The sequence below is a fragment of the Gasterosteus aculeatus genome, chromosome 4 (genome assembly GCF_964276395.1).
Source record: "Gasterosteus aculeatus chromosome 4, fGasAcu3.hap1.1, whole genome shotgun sequence".
NCBI lineage: Eukaryota > Metazoa > Chordata > Actinopteri > Perciformes > Gasterosteidae > Gasterosteus > Gasterosteus aculeatus.
Genome location: NC_135691.1, coordinates 1,205,291 through 1,220,461, shown reverse-complemented (window position 1 = coordinate 1,220,461; position 15,171 = coordinate 1,205,291). Strand labels below are relative to the sequence as shown.

The window sequence follows — 15,171 nt, the reverse complement described above, 5'->3', positions numbered from 1 at the left end:
GACGAGAGGGGAAGATAAATGTCAGAGTGAGGAGGAAGGAGAGAGCGACAGCGAGAGTAAGTCAACAATCAACACCAACATAAATCACATTGTTTTTCCTCTCTGCTCTTTGTCTCAGGCAACATTTGTTTCCAGGGTCTGACATCCAGCGGAGGCTCGCGTCTCCTCCCACACTGTGTTTGACATTTCACCAGGTATAGATCACGTTGTAAAACATGCGCTGGGCGATAAATCACCCTGAACCTCATTATCTGACGTGTCTCCATTCGAGGACTATCGCATACTTCATTTCTTCGTACAGAGAATGGCGCCTCCTGTAGAGCGCTGCTCCTTTCTGGACGGACTCCTTCTCTGTCCGTGTCCAATGGCAGCGCTGCCCTGTTCTTATTAATAATCCGCTCCGTGTTTCCCCGTCCGGGCTACAAATTGTAAGTGAAGGGTTCCTTCCTTTAAGCGGTTTGTCTTTGCTGAATGCTACAGAGGGGCCATTAGTGACTAATGCACTCTGGGAGTTTTTAGGGGGAATTCACCAATTGGAAGGCTTTTATGAAAATAATTCATCAGTAATAGATTTAAAATACCACTTCACACACGCCAGCTCTTCTCTTGTCCAGCAAATACGCTCTAACATATATTTCTCAGTACATCTGAAAAAAGGGTTTTGGCTTTGTTAATACGGTCATTCTTCTGGTTATTTATATTCTCAAATGCTCGTTAGTGGCCTTAGCCTTGAGCTCTCCTGCAAATCAAGCTTTCTGTTTGAATTGCCAAGATAACGGCCCGAATAAATGCTCAGAACATATCGCTGGCTTCCTACAGAGAGAGAATAAATGCTTCTCTTTGAGGATTCAAATGCTTAATGGGCAATAAAAGGAGCGTCTCTCTCTCCCGCCGATAATCCCTCTTTCCTGCTAAAGTGTTTCCTCCTCTTTGTACTACTTTAAATGACTTCCTATGCACGCACACATCACATACACACACAGAGCCTCTATTAATCACAAGTCTAATTCTGGAGGTAGTTCTAGTAATAATAGTAGGTTCAGCTTCTTGCCAGCGCTCTGCTGCTAAATAAAACACGTTACCTTTCCGGAGAAGCCGGCAAGATGAAAGAGTCCTTGAGGAGACACATTAATGAAATCTGCTGAGTGAAAACTGAACTGGGAGGAAGGGGCTCACATGTGAACACACACACACACACACACACACACACACACACACACACACACCTGACTGCTGTGCTGAGGGGGCTCCCTCATGCCATCAATGGGTCAGTGAACAACAGCCATGCAAACACAAGTGCAGACTTCCTGTTCACGCGCCGCTCTTTTTCTCTGTGTGTGTAGGTGGGTTTGTGTGTGCGTGTGTGTGTGTGTGTGTGTGTGCGTGTGCGTGTGTGTGTGGGCCACTTCTAAGTTAGTTAGTTACTCATTGCACACACTCATTCCAGCTTTAAATACATCCCATAATTAGTTGTCAGCCAAGTTGCCTAATCACAACTTTGTCGATCTCTGCTGTGGAAACAGTTACCATGACAACGTACAGTGGATGCTTTTTTATTTGTTTACTTCAATCTAAGATCTGCTTTTTGTTTCCCTGCAGCTGTGTATTATTAAGATCGTCTAATCACGTCTAATTGTACAGCATGAGAGCGCTTGTATGAACTACACCTACTCTTTACTCCAAATGCTTCCACTTAACAGGTATAGTGTCATTTATTTTGGGGTTAGAACGTTTAAAGCTTAAAGGGTCGCTGCAGGTGTGGCGTCCTTCCCTCTGCAGACTTCCCGGCGTGTCGACCTGTTCAGCAGGAGGTCGTAGTGGATTTCTGTTTGAGACGACTCTGTCAGGTTTAATTCCGTCTTATTTCCCTGAAGCAAAGGTCACAGCAACGACCTTTTCTCACTATTCGCCAACTTCCCAGTGTCCCTGTTTGTGGGACAACGCAGCGGAAACCTTCTGCTGAGGCGCTCGCCCTCGGCTCGTTGCAAATAGTCACGGCCGGCGGTCCACGGGGTTAAATGTCAAGAGCGGGCGGCATCGCGGACGCCAGCGAGGTAACATACGACTCCCATGACACCTGGCATTCAGTGCCGACCCCAACGGCCCTTAAGTGGACCTGACATGCTGAGAAACACAGACGTGTGTGTGTGCGTGTGTGCGTGATGGGTCGAGGCTGCAGTAAGTGCTCCTCCAGACCTATAAGGTTGTTTACCTTTAACATGCTAGTGCACATACGTGCACACCTGAGACTCTAATGGACTTAGCTGCACTGTCAGCTCTGTGTGTGTGTGTGGGGGGGTCGGAGGGTCGGAGGAGGGGGACCGGAGGGGGTTCTGGACCCTGAAAGAAGACTCGACTCTCCTACATTCAGCCAGGCAGTATCAGGACACGGGGACGGTCCTGATGGGACAAAGCTTACGTCTCCGATGGGACGATGTCTCCTCTCGTCGGCTCTTCGCACACGGACATTTGTTTTCGATCCTTCATTTTTCCACTCTGCAGATGATGGAATGAAGCAGGAGTACAGAACATCTGTCCGTTCTCCGTCCTCCTGTCTTTGTGTCTGTCCTCTCTCCCACGCGTGTTAATCACACAGGAAACAACCAATTTCAGATAAGCGTTACGTCTCCATCAGTGATTAGAAAAGTTAACGTTGATCTGTGATACTTTTATCAATCCAAACTTGCAGAAATACTTCCACTTTGTATTCGGTGAACTTTCCTTCTCTGTTTTCCCTCTCTGATGTTCTCTCTGTACTTTTTCCCTGAGCCTTCAGTATTAACTGTAAAGGTCGAGGCTTCGGAGCCCGACTTTACCTTCATCTCTTTATTTCCCCCTTTCTTTCCGTCTGCCTCCCTTTTCCTCTCCTTCCTTTCTCTGGATTAGTCGACACATGGAGAGCTTTCTGTCTCTACAGCACTGCAGCTAAGCACATATTATATATTAAAAAGGAAGTTCAGCCTAAAACTGCACTCCAAGCTGAACCTCCAGGAAGCGAGGAGGTCTACAACAAACACGGGACCTCAGCAAGGACACGGCCATTTTATGCCAAACCATGCTGCTCTTTATTCATCCTGATCAAGTAGTGTTGGTGTCTTTTTGATTTGATTGGTTTCAGTTTACTACTCGATGCTGCGCGAGAAGCCCGAGCTGGATGTTCATCACCTCTTTCTCATCGAGCGACTTGTAGCTTCTGCCGCCGATACCTCCGGGGGAGACAACTTCCTGCTGCCACGTCTCCCGTGGCTGTCCGTGGACACGGCAGATCATCCGACGAGCTCTCGTGTAGTTACTGGTACCAAGCCTCACCGGTCGGATCCTGTCATCACAGATTCATTTGTCATTTAAAGCTGTTGGAGAGAAATAATCACTTTTCCAGCGGCTGACCGGTGCATTAAGAGCCCAGCAGGAGACCTTTGGCCCCCACCAACAGAACACGTCTGCTACGCTCATCTACAGATTAGCATACGCGCGCCGGTGATTGAGTCATAAACCAGACGGGGGCCGATGTCCAAACGGGGTCCGGGGAGGCTTTTCACTTCAGCCTTTAGTGAATTGAAATGCTTCCCTGGCTTCCCTCTCCTGCTTCTCGGGGAGCGGATCACAACATCTTTGACCGGCACCGCGTGTGATTTCAGAGGCGAAGGGCTTGACTCTGCAAAGCGGAAAAACAGAAAACAGTCGTATTCATAAAAGAAGCCAGAGCCGCTTTGGGCTTCGCGCTAACAGTAGCTCCTCGATGCTAGTAGAGAACCATTTTGATCCGTATTCTTCATTGAAGCCTCCTCAACGGCGCCCTGGACGTCCTTCTGCTCGGGCCCGTCGAAGCGGTGAGCAGAAAAATAGAAAGACGTGGAGCTTCATGTGCAGCCAGAAGTTCACCTTCCTGCACTAAGGATTCACAAAGAGAAAGCTGCTATCACGAAGGGAACAAGGGATGCGTCATGTGACCGCGTCCAGGCCCGGCGTGCATCGCAGGTCGGAGTGATTCCACTGTCCTGCTGGCATGATGACAGCCTCAGAATGTGGACCTTTCAGAGTGAGACGCTGTCCTTCTGTCTGTCTCTCTGACAGACACACATCCGAGTGTGTGTGTGTGTGTGTGAGTGTGTGTGCGTGTGTGTGCGTGTGTGTGTGTTCTGGCTCACCACTGTTCCAGATGTAGAGTTTTCTCTCCCTTCTGTGTTTCTCTCTCGCTCTCCTTTCTCTCTAATCACAGTTTTCCTTTAGCTGTAAATAGGCGGGTTGGGAAATCTATATGCACACACACGCACACAGACACACACACACACCACCACCACACGCACACACTACACACACACACACACAACCTTCTCTGGCATGTGTTACTGGCCCGATGTAGAGTTTTTAAACCTCCCACGCTCGTACAATCTGAAGGCAAAATAAAATGTGCATGCACACACCCAGAACACACACACACACACAGACACACACACTCACAGACACGCACACACAGCAGGCTCATCGTACAGCTTGGCCTTCTACTCACCCATGATCAGACGCACACTCACACAGACACGAACCACATAGAGAGTACAGAGAGGAGCCGATCGCCCACAGCTTCCTCTTCTTATGTCCACTGAACGGAAATTACACACACACGCACGCACGCAGACACACACACACAACCAACCACACGAAACAACAACTTTGCTTCTGATAAAAATGGTAATTATGTATCTGACGGCTCACAGTGTGTTCCGTCGGGGTCGTCGTGGCGCAGGGGTTAGAGAAGGTGTGCTGGGAAGCACAAGGTTGGTGGTTCGATTCCAGGCTGCCCCATGTTCCCCATGTCGAAGTGTCCCTGAGCAAGACACCTAACCCCTAATTGCTCCCCAGGCAAAAATGTGAAAAAGCCATGGGTTTAAAGTGTAATGTAAGTCGCTTTGGATAAAAGCGTCTGCTAAATGACCTGTAATGTAATGTAATGTAATGTTCCCAGTGTGTCACATTTCAATGTGCCGCATGTCCGTCTTTGCATTGATGAAGCAACGGTATCCTGAGCGCCGTCGCATGTCAACACAACGCCATACGCATGGCAACACAACGCCATACGCATGGCAACACAACGCCATACGCATGGCAACACAACGCCATACGCATGGCAACACAACGCCATACGCATGTGAACACAACGCCATACGCATGTGAACACAACGCCATACGCATGGCAACACAACGCCATACGCATGGCAACACAACGCCATACGCATGGCAACACAACGCCATACGCATGGCAACACAACGCCATACGCATGTGAACACAACGCCATACGCATGGCAACACAACGCCATACGCATGTGAACACAACGCCATACGCATGGCAACACAACGCCATACGCATGGCAACACAACGCCATACGCATGGCAACACAACGCCATACGCATGTGAACACAACGCCATACGCATGGCAACACAACGCCATACGCATGGCAACACAACGCCATACGCATGTGAACACAACGCCATACGCATGTGAACACAACGCCATACGCATGTGAACACAACGCCATACGCATGGCAACACAACGCCATACGCATGGCAACACAACGCCATACGCATGTGAACACAACGCCATACGCATGGCAACACAACGCCATACGCATGTGAACACAACGCCATACGCATGGCAACACAACGCCATACGCATGGCAACACAACGCCATACGCATGGCAACACAACGCCATACGCATGGCAACACAACGCCATACGCATGTGAACACAACGCCATACGCATGGCAACACAACGCCATACGCATGGCAACACAACGCCATACGCATGGCAACACAACGCCATACGCATGCAGCTGGAAGCTGTAACAGCGACATGCTGATGTGAAGTTAAAGAGATGGAAAAGTAGTTTTACTTGAGACGTCTTTCAGATGTCCGTGCAGCGCCGAATACACGTCTGCTGATTGGATTTCAGCGCCATTTAATGGAAACATTGTATCATGTCGTGAAGACATGCTTCATGTTGTCAAATAGTTTCGTCTTTGAGGCTTTGAAATGAAATCAAAAGGCTTCACAGAAGGTTCTCTTCCCGCCGTTCGGAGAACAAACCACAGAGCGAAAGCGGCGTAATCGTTGCTCTTCAGAGGGACCATTAAGCCTTTTCCGGCTAATGTTAGCGTACCTGCACATAATTGACTCCACTAATGATAATTGCTGGGACTGTTGGCCGGCTTCGCTCTGTCAGGTCCGTCCGTGACACAAACTCAATTGCGAGTCATCATGGACATTTTGCTCTTTTGAGTGAAATGATCAAAGTGAGGCAAGTGAACTTTGAGATGAGTTCAGCTGTTTGAAAGGTCACTTTTGGCCTCTCGACTCCTGGGAAACGAAAGCGTCCGACTGCTTCTCTTCTGCTCCTCCCTCTCATCAAGCTTTACTCTGACAGATCTGTGTGTTTGTTCGTCTGTCTCTGCCGATATGGAGACCAGCGCTCCTTAGAAATGTCTCTTTCTTCAGTTTGCGTAAAAGCTTCCAGGCCTGGAGGGCCTCTGCATGTGTGTGTGTGCACACACTCTCCCCCCCCCCCAGTGAGCGGCCGTCCTCTCTGAGCTTCTCTAAAGACCGAGTGCTAAACGACTGGGAACAGGAAGTGGCTCCCTGCTTTCCTTTCTTCTTCTCTTTGGCCTCCCGTCTCCTCTGTTTGCTCCCCAGCAGGAGTTTGGGTTCCCTCGACCTTTAATGAGCAGCGTCTCCTCTAGAGACTCCTCATCATGTCGCCTCACACCTTCTTTAACCCCCCCCCCTCCTTTAGGGCTTTCCTTCCCCTACTCCTCCTCCCGGCTGAGAGCCTCGCAGTATTTACCAGCTTAGTTTCCTAATCCCAGTACAAACTACCATCTCTAATGACTTTCTCACTGGTTGCGATCTGGGTGGTTCCAAAAAAACGAAGGAGGGAGGAGGGAAGCTGATGAAGGAAGGAAGGAAGGAAGGAAAGGAAGCACTGACTTCAACATTCAGCAGTTCCTTTTGCAGGCAGAGCAACACGAGAAAGAGCAGCAGGTAGTTGGTGCCCAGTCACGCACATCACAACCCGTGTGTGTGCGTGTGTGTGTGTGACCCTTTGACCCCAGGTGCCCTGCAGGTGTGCGCCCCCGCGTGACGGAGGCGAGGGGGGTCGGGGCAGGAATGTTTTATCCACGCACACACACACACACACGCACACTCACACACAAACTGTGAAAAGCTCATCAACTGCATTCCTGTAGCTGGGGGAGGACGGAGAGAGGACAAAGACGTGGTCTGTGACGGGGAGACCTTCCACACTTTTCATTTTCCTCCATTATTCTACAACCGCGAGTCACCAGTTGGAAATACTTGAGTCCTACAGAGAGACGGAAGGCGTAAGACCGAGGGAGAAGGACGTCCGGATTCTTTTAAGTAGAATCATGTGGTAAAGATGCAGCACGCTGCACCAATGAAAATGAGCTGAATATCAAGGTGTGTGTCCCCCGTGTCTCTGTGTCTCACTGGAACCTCACAGTCCTGCGGGACACGTTAAATGTGTCCCGCAGTGAGAGATTTCTATCTCACACACACACACACACTCAAACAACCAAAGACTTGAGAAGAATCCCAGCTATGCCAGCCATGTCCCCCTCTACGACCTCCTCCACTGTCCCTCTGCGTCCTTCTTTGTCTCCGCAGCTGCATTTACGTTCGGCCGTCGAGTGGATTTCATGATTAGATTTAACAGATTTAAGTCAGGAAAGCAAGTGACAGCTCCACCATCCAATGAGCTGCTCCGTGAGAGACGTGTGTTGGTGTCAATATAACATGTCCTTCTGTTTAATGTGAAGCTGTGACACAAACACAAGAGGCAGAGACAGTCGCGTGTTTGTTTCTGAGATTCTCTTCTTTAATCACCTGTGTTCATTCTGCTGTGGCTGACTACACATCTGGTTTAAGTTAATGGTTCCAACCCGTAACCGTGGAAACCCTGCCAGCATCATGCAGTTCTGCCGAACGCTTTCCAACAGGCGCTCGGTCCTGTTCAGCTGTCCCACTGTCCACACGCATGTGCTGGTCTCTGCAGGCCGAGTGCAACACGCACACAAACACACACACACACACACACACACGCACATAATGCCTCACCGCAGCTTCCCACAGTCCACCTTCCACAGAGACGAGCTGTTTGCTTTCTCCTTCTACGGTTTGTGTCAACGTGTGTGTGTGTGTGTGTGTGTGTGTGTGTGTGTGTGTGTGTGTGTGTGTGTGCGTACACAGATGTGGAGGTTTTGTTACCTCACAGTGTGAATGCGTCATGTTGGAGAGGAGCCCTCGCTGGACAGCTTCTCAGTAGCAGTCATTGCATGTCAGTGATCACAGGCGGCCGAGTTAATGCCCGAGAATTAGTTTATGTCCCGTCTCTGTGTCCATAATTCATTCTTTCTAACACCAGGTTTTCTCTTCTCCACTCTACCTTTTTGTCCCCCCCCCCCTTTCCTCCCCTTCACTTTCACACTTTTGCGTTTCCTCAGCCCTTATCTCAGTTCCTCGCCATATTGGTCTTTCTCTTGTAACGAAGGTGCAGGCTGCATGGAAGCGCGTGTGCATATAGATTGCCTGTTTTCTGTTCACCAGCAGCCTGCACACAAAGGTGATGTATGCGATCAGATAAGAGCATTACTAAATCACCAGTTCATTCAAAGTGCACTGCATGCAGATGAGCATCTGGTTAGTTGGTGTTTGGGTGAGTTTGGGGGGCGTTATGCGTCTTCATGCATGCGAAGGACACCAATCTTTTCAAAGGTAATAAAAGACCACACGTCCAACTGGTTTGACTGGTGTATTGAGTATTCAGCTCACAGAAGGAATCATGGGATACGTTCCAACGTATGAACTCGTCTCAGTCCCTCTCACCTGGCCTCCTTTTCCTGCACCCTAAATTATGCACGAATAGAAAAGACAAGAGAGCAGCGTGTTGGTGGAGCAGCGTGTTAGTGGAGCAGCACGTTGGTGGAGCAGCACGTTGGTGGAGCAGCACGTTAGTGGAGCAGCACGTTAGTGGAGCAGCACGTTAGTGGAGCAGCACGTTGGTGGAGCAGCACGTTGGTGGAGCAGCACGTTGGTGGAGCAGCACGTTAGTGGAGCAGTATGTTGGTGGAGCAGCACGTTGGTGTAGCAGCACGTTGGTGGAGCAGCACATTAGTGGAGCAGCACGTTGGTGGAGCAGCACGTTGGTGGAGCAGCACGTTGGTGGAGCAGCACGTTGGTGGAGCAGCACGTTAGTGGAGCAGTATGTTGGTGGAGCAGCACGTTGGTGTAGCAGCACGTTGGTGGAGCAGCACATTAGTGGAGCAGCACGTTGGTGGAGCAGCACGTTGGTGGAGCAGCAAGTTGGTGGAGCAGCACGTTGGTGGAGCAGTATGTTGGTGGAGCAGCAGGTTGGTGGAGCAGCACGTTGGTGGAGCAGTATGTTGGTGGAGCAGCAGGTTGGTGGAGCAGCAGGTTGGTGGAGCAGCACGTTGGTGGAGCAGTATGTTGGTGGAGCAGCAGGTTGGTGGAGCAGCACGTTGGTGGAGCAGTATGTTGGTGGAGCAGCACGTTGGTGGAGCAGTATGTTGGTGGAGCAGCAGGTTGGTGGAGCAGCACGTTGGTGGAGCAGCACGTTGGTGGAGCAGCACGTTGGTGGAGCAACAGGTTGGTGGAGCAGCACGTTGGTGGAGCAGTATGTTGGTGGAGCAGCAGGTTGGTGGAGCAGCAGGTTGGTGGAGCAGCACGTTGGTGGAGCAGTATGTTGGTGGAGCAGCAGGTTGGTGGAGCAGCAGGTTGGTGGAGCAGCACGTTGGTGGAGCAGTATGTTGGTGGAGCAGCACGTTGGTGGAGCAGTATGTTGGTGGAGCAGCAGGTTGGTGGAGCAGCACGTTGGTGGAGCAGCACGTTGGTGGAGCAGCACGTTGGTGGAGCAGTATGTTGGTGGAGCAGCAGGTTGGTGGAGCAGCACGTTGGTGGAGCAGTATGTTGGTGGAGCAGCAGGTTGGTGGAGCAGCAGGTTGGTGGAGCAGCACGTTGGTGGAGCAGTATGTTGGTGGAGCAGCAGGTTGGTGGAGCAGCACGTTGGTGGAGCAGTATGTTGGTGGAGCAGCAGGTTGGTGGAGCAGCACGTTGGTGGAGCAGTATGTTGGTGGAGCAGCACGTTAGTGGAGCAGCACGTTGGTGGAGCAGCACGTTGGTGGAGCAGCACGTTGGTGGAGCAGCACATTAGTGGAGCAGTATGTTGGTGGAGCAGCACGTTGGTGGAGCAGCACGTTGGTGGAGCAGCACGTTGGTGGAGCAGCATTAGTGAATGCCGTGCTGTCAGAAAGGAGGAGTAGCAGATTAATAATTGTGACAACTGATGATTCCTTCTTACTGTAATTTAAGGGGACGCTGTGGTCCAAACCGTTCATAATTCATCTTCATTGAAGTGGAGATCAATAGCGTCTGTTGAGGGATCTTAGATCATGGTTGTAAATGTAATTTACAGAGCAGCTCCGTGTATTTCCTTGCAGTCATGACCACACATGGATGTTAAAATGCATCGTGTCAGTTTTTCTGTGTGAATTTATCCGATTGGAAAGTTAACGTTCACATTCGTGGACGCAGATCGTAATCACATCACTGTGATCTCAGTTCGTCCATTTAGGTCACAAGCGTCCGGCGTTCTGCCACTGCTGGAAGTAGAAGCAGCTTCAGTCTTCACTGCACGGCCTGATTCAAAGACCACACACACACGCACACACACACACACACACGCACACACACCTTAACCTGTGGAAGGCTGCTGGTCGACCCTTTAGGTTAAAGAAGAATTCCCTCTGTAATTACACCAACAATAAATCCCTTCTCAGTTAATGAGAACGTGACCGTTAAAAACGCACACACGCACACACAGACACACACCGCGCACTCGCCCCTCCCTCTGCGCTGACCTTTCAACTGATTCGCCGTGGACGCCGGCGTAGCTCCGTGTCACGGCGGTGACCCGTCGTTACCGCGGCGCCCCCGGGGGGTCCCACCAACCCCCCCCCCCCCCCCCGGAGGAAGATTCCGTTGCCGGGCGGATGTTTGAGCCCTTTGACGGCAGCTCTGTGATTGGATGATTGCGCCGTTGGGTCACCAAATGGACACGTCGGGTCAACTGAGCTGTTTGTCTTTTTAAACTGCGTTTATCTCGTTGGGGATAAACGCGGAGGACATCTTTAGTCAGCTCTACTGCCAGGAAGGACACACACTCCCTTCTCTGTTTCATTTAAATGTAGGAAGCTTTTATTTTGTTTTCTCCATGAGAGAAACTGTTTTTAATTCAGTAATTCGGTTCACCAGGGTCACTTTGTCCTTTAAAGACACATCTGTCTTTAAGTAATTTCACCAGTAATTGTCTCCTAATTTAGGATGTAAATATTTTTTTATAGCCTAAAGGTTGTAAGGTGGATGTCGGGCTCAGTATTTGTCAGTATTTGTCAGTATTTGTCAGTATTTGTCAGTATTGTCAGTCTGTCTGGCAGCGTTCCTGCTCCTCCACGGCGCTCAAAGCCCCGGCAGCCCGAGGAAACATAAAAAAAAAAGACAAAAACTAGCAGCAAGTCTGCAAGGAGGAAAAAAGCAGCCATTCATAATGAATAATGAACAATTTCAGCACTTCCTCCCCCTTTTTTTTTTTGTGAGAAGCGAAACGGTGGTATTGAAAAGAGCCACTTGTAACGTCATTGTGTGCAACAAGTGGATGAAATACGGGAAGGACTTAAGATGGCTGCTGCAGAACAAAGCCTCCTTAGATTACTGAAAGACACACACACAAAAGCGATGGAGGTATTTAAAGGAAGAGGAAGCGTCCGTCAACAGGCGGATTTAGGGACTCTCTCACCAAGATAAAAGTCTCTCTCCTCTCTCGCCCCTTAATCACGTCTCTTTATCGCTCACTCACATTTTCACTTTTCCCCTTTTCCTTCCTCTTTTCCTCTTTTTGGGTTCTTCTCTTTTTCTTATCTGCGTTTTCTAAGCTTCCCTTCTCAAATATTATCCCCCGTCATGCCTTCCTCCCCCCCGCCCTCCTCTCTTCTCCTCGTAAGGTCTCACTCGTCCTCCCGTCCCTCAGCGGGCCGCGCCTCATTTCTTCTGGCTCGTCGGCGGATGACTGATGACTCGGGTCGCAAAGCGAAGCCGCTACTCGTGTCCCTCTCGCACTCAGAGTTCAAGCAAACAGTGACTTCGGAAGAGTGTTTGACATAAATGTCACCGTGGTGACCACGATGAAAAGGGCAACTCGTTACCTGGAAGGGACCTTTAATTGCAGCGCCGTGTGAGTCAACCAGTGTGCACTTGAAACCGTTAGAAGTGAAATACAGATTTGGGAGACTTACATTAAATAAATGAATAAATGAAGCAGCAGAAGCTGGAAGCCTGAAGACATCAGGTAGCCCCTAACCCTGCATGAACACCCTTGATTATTATTTCAACTGATATGGTCGTGACCTTTTCCTGTGTCAGTGATGTGCGTGAAGCTCCTTCTGCTCTTCACCTCATTTAACACGAGTCGGCTAAATAAACATCTACGTCGGATGCAAATGGAGCCGATTATTCCGTTTTCACCGGACTTCTTCGACTCCATTTCCTCCTCCGTTGCTGCCCTCTCTCTTTCTGCCTTCATATAATGACAGATGGTTTGACCTCTGACCCCTTTGTGTTGTTTCTGCCGCTTTAGGGCTGGAGGAGAGAGAGAGAGAGAGAGAAGGAAGGCGGGAGGAATGGAATGGAAGGGAGATGAGGCCAGTTGATAAAAGAGCCTGATGTGGTAGTGACACTGCTCATTGCTGCAACACACACACACACACACACACACACACACTCTCACGTGGACAAAGAATGACAGGTGGACTTCCGTTACGTCCTGAACCTGACGTCGCTCTGGGAGCGGCGGCCCGACTGGAGAACTTTTCACCCGCTCACGTCTCCTCCCTCTCGCTCTTCTTTGTGTTCCTTCTTCTCCTTCGCTGTCATTCGGGCTTTAAAAAGTAAAACAAATGTCTTCCTCTTCTTCCCAACATGTCGAGGAGAGACGTTGCACCTGGTGGGTTTCTGCTGTCGTAGACAGGAGGTCGAACCGACACGTCGACACTCGCAGTAAACGGACATCCGAAGGTCTTGGCTGTGGTTCTGTGTAATTACATTGTGATTAGCTGCCCCCCCCCCGTCCCCCTCGTCCCCCTGTAGACCTTCTTTCTTCTGTCCTGGACTCTTTCAGGACGCATTCCTAATATGGCTGCAGTCCTTCGTCCCGCGGCTCGATTCTTCGAGGCCGGAACGCCCACATTGTTTTGTGATAAAAATGCACCTTCGGGTCTAATGTCTCCGTCAGCATGACATCACCCCCGGGTCACATGACTACGCTTCCAACTGCTGACCGGTGTCCAAACAGACTCCTGTGGGCCGATAAGACACATGAAAGCAGAGTGACGGGTGGTCAACACACAGCCGACGCACTCGGCAACACGCGTGTGATTCATTAGCGCTTCATTCCTTTAGAGACTTTAGTAACGACAAAGAAGACAAACGACACGGAGCGAGCGACACAACCCGCCAACGGGCTGCATTGTGTGTATCCGACATCCCTCATAACCGCCGTTCATCAAGTGAACACTGACTCGACACAAAGACACACATTCACACGCACAAATACACAAATACATCAGCTGACGCACACACACACACACACACACACACACACACACACACACACACAATTTGAATTCTTTTGATCTTCAAATATCCACACAAAAGAATGTGAATATGATACAGTCTCAATCCAACGCACAGACACACACACACAGACACACACACACCCCTTCATAAATGTTCATATTGGTTAACAGAGGAATGTGTGTGTGTGTGTGTGTGTTTGTGTGCGTGTGTGTGCTTTCCATTCAGTTTTTTCTAAATGAGGAACTTCCCTGTGTGTTTTTGCACTTGGGTGGCATAAGGCGCCGTATTGTATTTCAGCCATGTGTGTGTGTGTGTGTGTGTGTGTGTGCACAACACCTTGTTTTTCTACACAACTTTACCTTCTTCAACCTTCTCTTCTCTCCATCTTTCTTTTTTCTTCTCTTTTCCTTCTCCATCCAACATCCGACTCTCTCTCCTCATCCATAGTAATCTCTCTGCTCTCTCGCCCATCGCCGTCCTGTGTATATATCTATACATCTATATATCTACACTATATATATATCTATACATCTATATATCTACACTATATATATCTATACATCTATATATCTATACTATACATATATCTATACTATGTATATATATCGATACATCTATATATCTACACTATATATATATATATATATATATATCTATACATCTACACTATATATATATATATCTATACATCTATATATCTACACTATATATATCTATACATCTATATATCTATACTATATATATATCTATACTATGTATATATATCGATACATCTATATATCTACACTATATATATATCTATACTATGTATATATATCGATACATCTATATATCTACACTATATATATATCTATACTATTTATATCTACACTATATACATATCTATACTATATATATATACATCTATATATCTATACTATTTATATCTACACTATATATATATATATATATATATATATACTATATATATCTTTACTATTTATATCTACACTATATATATATATATATATATATATATGTATATATATATATATCTATCTAAACAACTATATATCTACACTATATATATCTATACATCTATATATCTACACTATATATATCTATACATCTCTATATCTACACTATATATATCTATACATCTAGACTCGCTCATAACATTGTGTCATTCTCTCACTTTTCACCAGCTGCTGCTCGTTCGCACTCGGTGGCGTCTCACACACACACAGACACACACACACACACACACAGACACACACAGGCCGGGTGTGTTGTGCGCAGCATATCGACGAGGCTGCTGGCTGATTTGTTGCCTGTGGAGGTAAAAGCAGCGATGTGTGTCTCTGCTGTGCGCACAGACACACACAGGCGTGTGCTGACATCCAGTGGGACTCGCGTTCGTTCCCGTACGTCCTTCACGTTGTTGTTGGCAGAGAGGCGGCTGGGACCATTG

The 15,171-nt window shown here is 48.6% G+C and overlaps 1 protein-coding gene and 1 long non-coding RNA gene across 2 annotated transcripts in view; one reads left to right on the top strand and one right to left on the bottom strand.

Annotated features, from left to right (window-relative positions):
• The window catches only part of slit3 (slit homolog 3 (Drosophila)), a 148,405-nt gene that overhangs the window by 32,275 nt on the left and 100,959 nt on the right, over positions 1 to 15,171 (top strand). The gene's annotated exons all lie outside the window — the stretch shown is intronic.
• On the bottom strand, positions 2,838 to 4,556 carry LOC144406260 (uncharacterized). The gene is made up of 2 exons (XR_013467473.1): positions 4,149 to 4,556; positions 2,838 to 3,891 (listed from the first exon to the last, which is right to left on the bottom strand). It is a non-coding gene; the product is annotated as an uncharacterized LOC144406260 (long non-coding RNA).